We start from the raw sequence: 6,043 nt of genomic DNA, 5'->3' as shown, positions 1-6,043 counted from the left end.
GGCGCTGAGGGACGCCTTTAGCTTCGCCCTGCGTGGTCCCTGCCCCGCCTTCTGTCAAGCGCCACAAGAAGACCCCGGCCTCTCCCGCAGCACCCAGCCGGGGAAGGCGGCCCACCGCGGACACCAGCCTGGCCGGGTGGGCCGCGTCCCCCGAACCCAGCCGGCACCTGCGCCCGACCCGACTCAGCTCGGCCCGGAGGCGGCCTCCATTTTGGCCAGCGGGCCCCGCAGCCGTGCGGCGGCCACCGCGTCCTCCTGCCCGCCGGCGCCCCTCAGCGCATGCCCGCCCCGGCCCGCCCGCCGCCGGGGGGGTGGTTTCGGCGGCAGCGCCTCCCGCCCCGCGGTGCGCTGACGCGTGGCGCCGGTCCCTCCCCGCCCGCCCGCCCCTATAAGAGCGCTGCCGGCGGCAGCCCCTTCTTCTCGCCTCGCCGCTCGCCTTGCCGCCCGGTAGCCGTGCTCCCGCCTCCGTCCCCACTTGCCGCAGCCCCGCGCCCCCGGCCCGCCCCGGCTCTGTCTCTCTCTGCCTGTGCCCCCTCGTCCCGGCGCTGCGCTGCGCTTCCCCCCGCCGGCCGCCCCCGCAGCCTATGGCCCTGGAAGGCGCCGCTGCCGCCGCCTGTATTTCTGCTGTAGGTTCCCACATCCCTCTTTAAAAATTCCGCCTAAAAAGAGAAGACGATTTACCAAATCTTTCGGGCCGTTATCTCACGTGAGTACCGGTGCTGGGGGTCACAGCGCCCCCGGCCTCCCCGCCGGGCCAGGGGTCCCGCCGCGGGGGAGGCGGCGAGAGGGAGGGATGGAGGTGGCGACGCCCACCCCGATCTCCGGAGCGGGCCGGGCCGTCCCTTGACACCGGCGGCGGGAGGGAGTGGAAGGAGCTCTCCCCTCCCTGGGGCTTGTGGGGGGGGACGGGCCCTTGTTGCCCCCGTGCAGGGAGGGGAAGGGGGACGGTGGCGGCGGCACCCGGGAGGGGCGCCCGGCGGGCAGCACCGCCGCCGTGGCGGTGCCGGGCAGGGAGGGGGATGGGGCCGGTTCTTCACGCTGCCCCTTTCTCCGTTCGCCCGGCGGCGTGGGGCGAGACCGGCTGCCACCGGCGGCGGCAGATGGAGAGCGGCGCGATGAGTCAGAGCCCGGGCTCCCCCTCTCCCCACCGCGCAGCGAGGCGCCGGGCGATGCGGGGCCGCCGCCCGGGGGGCGGGTGGGCGCCGGGGACCCCCCGCGCCCCGGAGGGCGGCGGTGGCGGCGGGCGGGAGGGGGTCAGCGGCCGCCGCGCTAACATGGCGGACAGCCCTGCGTGTGAGAGGCGGCGAGGCGGGAGGGGGAGGCCGGGGACCGGGGCGAGGGCTGCGCCGGGGCCGCCGTTCCTCCTTCTGCCCCGACCCCGCAGGGTGCGGGAGAGCGGCGGGGCCGCCGGCTCCGCGGGGAGCGGGAGCTCGGCGGCCGCCCTAACATGGCGGATTCCTGCGGAGGGGGGCTGTGCGGTGTCTTCCCCCTCAGCAGCTGGGGCAGTGCCCCGCGGTGGGAGACCCGTTCCCGCCGGGCGCCGCTGCCTCTCGCAGCGTGCCCCTTCCTGGGGAGGGGGCGAGGAGCGTCCCCGCCTGCACCCCTCGGGGAGCGGGGCTCCCCGCATCCCGGCGTGCCGGCCCCTCGCCTTGTGGCAGCTGCCGGGGCTCGGGAGCACTGGCTGCCGCGCAGGTCTCTCGGCGGATCCCTTCCCCTCCGGAGCCCCCTCGGGCCCGGGGGGAGCAGCTGTGTGACAGGCTGGGAGGCCGGCCTGGCCGGCGGGGGACAGAGGAGCCGGAGGAGTGCTGGTCGCACGGCCGCGGCGTCTCCTCGCCTGCTTCTCAGAGGCCATGTTGTGTGTCTGTAACCGTGGGCATCCATCCGAGCGCCCGCTGTCATGCTCCTTTTCTCCCCTCACCTGAGCGGTGCCTGCCTGAGGCTCCCCCCGTCCTCCTCGGCATGGTGGACGGGGGGCACACCAAGGAGCAGGGCGGCAGTGTAAGAGCTGTCAGGGGCCCCGCACAAGTTGTCAGGGCATTGCACAAGTGACGCTTTCCAGGACAAGCGCTGGGATGACAGGGCAAATTGCCTTCACACAGATGGGCCGGGGGGGGGGACCACAGAAAGTGGAGCCCTTCCCTCCTGTTCGCAGTGTCCTCCCTTTGCCAGGGGTGTTTGCTGGTCGCCTCAAGGACACACATCTTCCCCCTCCCTGTGGTCGGTCTGTTCGTGTGGCAGTAGCAGGTTTGGTGCCACCAGTTCTTCTGGAAGTCTCTTGGTTGAGCCTCAGCCTCCTTGGCTTGGCTGCCTCTGCTGGTACTTGTGGTCCAGTTGGCTGCTGCTGTACCGAGGGCCATCGGAAAGTACGGAGAAGAGAGTCCAGTCACTGCTCAGCTGCCGGCTGGGTGCTTGTGTAAAGCGTGTGCACTGGGGTGTCTGGGTGTCCTGAGCGTGCGTCTGCTCACTGCCATGCTGTTCCCTGTTTGGAGAGAGGTCTGCAGAGGTGCCCGTCGCTGGTTGTAGCGGTGAGAGGTCTGCAGAGGTGCCCGTCGCTGGTTGTAGGGGAGCTGGAAGCACCGTGTGGGGGTTCCTGCGTGTAAGGGGGATGGCGCACAGGCAGGAGCGTGGGGCAGCTGATGAGGCTGAGGAGGATGCTGTTATGGCTCATTACTAGGCAGCACTGCAGGTCTTTTCCAGTCGGCAGTCTGGGCTCCTTCAGAGCCCAGGAAGATGCATATCTGTGCTGGGGGGGACCCCGCTCGTGGTGAAGAGGGAAGAAAGTGAGCTTAAATCTTCATTTGAGCCTTTCTGAAGTGTGTCTCCTGCAGTGCAAAATCCTGCACAGCCGACATGTGCCAGTAGGCAGGAGAAGCGCTGTGTGTCAGACCTCTGCAGCAGTCTCTGGTGACCGAGCAGGATTCGATTGTGTAGTCCCAGTCAAATATAGCCACCCTAAAGGAAAACACCATGTGGCGCCCAATAAATCGGGTTAGACCTGCTACCTTCTCAGCCAGACATGAGGCTGGGGCTGTGTGGCGGTGGGGTGGGGGGGTGCTGCCCCACTACTTCTGCCTCCACCCCGGCTGCTGGATTTTCGGCTCTGAGCATACTGCACTTGCCCGCTATTCTTCCCTGGATAAAAGTGGGAGGCAGTGGTGCTGGGGGGGAGGTAGGGGGTTGTGAATAATGGTGATGGTAGGAGGGGTTTGTTCCAGTCTGGACTGGTCCAGTCTAGTTCTTTCCTTCCTGTCACCGTGTGAACAATGCTGCTGCTGCTGCCGTGGCTGATGCTTGCGACACGGCAGCCCCCTCCCCGTGTGCTTCAGGCTGTGGTGGGCTCCCTTCTCTGCCGGCCGAGCCCCCGCATCCAGCCAGCCTGTGCCCCCCCCATCCCTCCCGCTGCGCCTTTAGCTCTGGGGGATGGTTGTTAAACCCCAGAAGAAGAGGGGTCTTATAAGACTTTGGAAGGGGGAGGGTGTTGTTTGGTGCCAAACAGCAATGGGGATGTTTCTGTCGTGGGGACAGTCTTACTGGAGGCAAGAGGCAGGCTTGCCGCCTTCCAGTGCTGCCGCTGGCCCCCGGGCAAGCAGCTGGTGCCACTTGCTGGTCCCTGTGCTGGAAGGCTGATGCAGGTGTGTGTTTGCAGCAATGCTGCGCTGTACAGTCTGGAAATGATTCCATCTCTCCAATTAAAAGAGAGACAGAGTGCTCTGGAAGGGAATTAAGACCGTCCCTTCCTGAAAGGAAGGCTTAATTGTGTAATGGACTAATTTGGGTATAATGGCAAATTTCGGTTCAAAATGCTGTTGATGTAGCACAGGAGCAAGAGTGTGGTTGACTGGAGAATTCCTCAGGGACCTGCGCTCCCTTCGGGACCTGCTCTTTCCCGGGGACCTCCTTGCCACAGTGCCCTGGGCTGATCTGGGAAAGGCCTGTTGTAACAGAAGAATAATTGGTTTTTTTGTGGAGCAGAGTAACTTCGGTGCCACCAAGTCTGTCAGCTGGTGTAAATATGTGAGGTCATTATATTGCTGGATTTCTAGGCTTTGGTTCACAGATATTTTAGCTCAGGTCACTAAAGGGTCTCTTTGTGGAAATGGAGAGATGCAGTGGATCATTTTCTTCCAAAAAAAAATGAACCAGTGCCTGGTTTTGTAGGCCTGTCCACATCAGACGTGGAGCTGAGGGGGCCAGTGAGCTGGGAAGGGCCTGGCCCTGACTGGGCTGTGGGTGCTTACGGGGCTTGCTGTGCGGACACAGTTGTTTTGGCAAAACTATGTGCTGTGGGTGACTTGGGGGCTAATTCCTTCCTTATTTGAATAGTAACACTATGAAGTACGGCATTGCTGGTGGAGCTGCAGTCAAACTTCAGACACCTGCTCGTTGAATATACTAATGTGATATATAAATGCATGCATATAGGTGTTACTTGAGTATTAAAAGGCAAAGCTGCCTTGTCAACTATTCCTGTAACTCAAGGCTTGCTGTTTAGCAAAGAGCACTTTTATACCCACGTTAAGACCCTTAAACAATGAATGCTTCATTGTGGCTGATCAGATGCGCAATTTTACTAAAACTGAGTTTGTCTGTGTGGGTTATGGGCATCTAATATGCTTCTGCTACTTAAAATGGTAGTCCTGCTCTGTAGGACCTGCCACAGTAGAGCAAATTAACTCTTTGTGCTGGTTAAAGCAGAGTAAAATTACTATGATTTGAAAGGCTCAGATTGGACGGTTTCCTCTCTGAATATTTAATATTGGCAAACTGACACAAAAAGGGCAGTCAGAGTACTTTCTATACATTTGTGTAGATCCTTCAGATAAATAAGTCTCATGTAAAAAATTCTGAAGGACAATTAGAACTCAGTGCAGCTCAGGGTTTACTCTTGCTACTATTGTAATAGTACTGCAGGTGATATTTGTCTGAAGTGTGGCTTTAAGTTTTACACTGAAGGCCATGTGGTGTCCCTAGAAGCACCTGTTCTTAATGACTTGTTTTGCTGGGAAAGTAAACTTAATTCATAATCACTAGAAAACTTGTACAAGTTCTTAAATATGATCAGAACAGCACTAGAAAATAGTGGAGCTACTAGTTAATTTTACAAAAGGAAAGGGTTGCCAGCTTTTGAAACTCTTGTGTGCATACTCTGAGAAGTAAATGTTACTGACTTGCTTTAGTGGAAGAAAGGGTTAGGATTAAATACCCTGCATATACATTAGTTCTAGCTGGCAAAATTTCTTAGTATCTCAATTAGTTTTGAAGACTTGAGGTTTGTTTTTAATATTATATGCTACCGGATGCTAATTTATATGGTAAAGCTGAAGAGATTGCTCTGTAGAGTTGCTGTGAAAGTTACCCTCCAGTTGCATTCACTCTGTTTATAATTCAGTACTTTATAGCATACACTAGTTTAGTTTTTAAATAGGAAGAATAAGTGGAAAAATACACTTCAGCAGTTTGCTTAACTGCAATGTGGTTAAAAAGATGATCATTTGGGTTAAGCGATTCCCAGAAGCCAGGTTTTTGTAGTCAGTGCATGTAGTCTCATTTAAATAATGAGAGCAGCAAAGATTTATTTTTACAATAGGTTGGTACATTCCATGTCTCATGCCATAGACCACAGTGAATTTGTAGAAACTTTGTTGTATGTTGGGTTGACACATGACCAGTTCGGTGCTGTATTTAATTCCATGAAAATGACAGTTCCTTTTAGAAGGAATAACTTCTCAGCAGGACTGGTTCATGTTTCTTTGACAACTAATGTTCATTGTACTGTTTTGTGTGATTGTTTTACCTTAATTTGGGTAAGCTAGCCTTGTACTTTAAAATACTGCTTTGGTGTTGTGTGTAATAGCCTTTAAGGGCCAGCTGAATGTTTCCTCATTCCTGATGGCAAGCATAAGTCTTTCTTTTTACTGTCTTGCTCATCTCTGGATTTGTCTGGTTGGTGTTCAGTGTCACTATATAAAGCACTATTTTTCACCCACATAGCTTTTTCACCCACATGCTGTGTTCATTCATAGCAGAGGAAGAACATGGCAAG

General features: G+C 57.2%; 1 protein-coding gene across 2 annotated transcripts in view; it reads left to right on the top strand.

Annotated features, from left to right (window-relative positions):
* The first annotated feature begins 299 nt into the window (after positions 1–299).
* AZIN1 (antizyme inhibitor 1) overlaps positions 300–6,043 on the top strand; it is a 28,691-nt gene continuing 22,947 nt past the window's right edge. The window contains exon 1 of one of the 2 annotated variants that reach the window (XM_074577573.1): positions 300–706. The gene's annotated coding sequence lies outside the window, so the exon portion shown is untranslated. The remainder of the gene's footprint in view (positions 707–6,043) is intronic. The other variant, XM_074577571.1, reaches the window with a different exon arrangement.

The sequence above is a fragment of the Larus michahellis genome, chromosome 2 (assembly GCF_964199755.1).
Source record: "Larus michahellis chromosome 2, bLarMic1.1, whole genome shotgun sequence".
In the NCBI taxonomy this organism is placed as follows: domain Eukaryota; kingdom Metazoa; phylum Chordata; class Aves; order Charadriiformes; family Laridae; genus Larus; species Larus michahellis.
The sequence above is the reverse complement of the archived record's forward strand: the minus strand, read 5'-3'. Positions and strand labels throughout refer to the sequence as shown.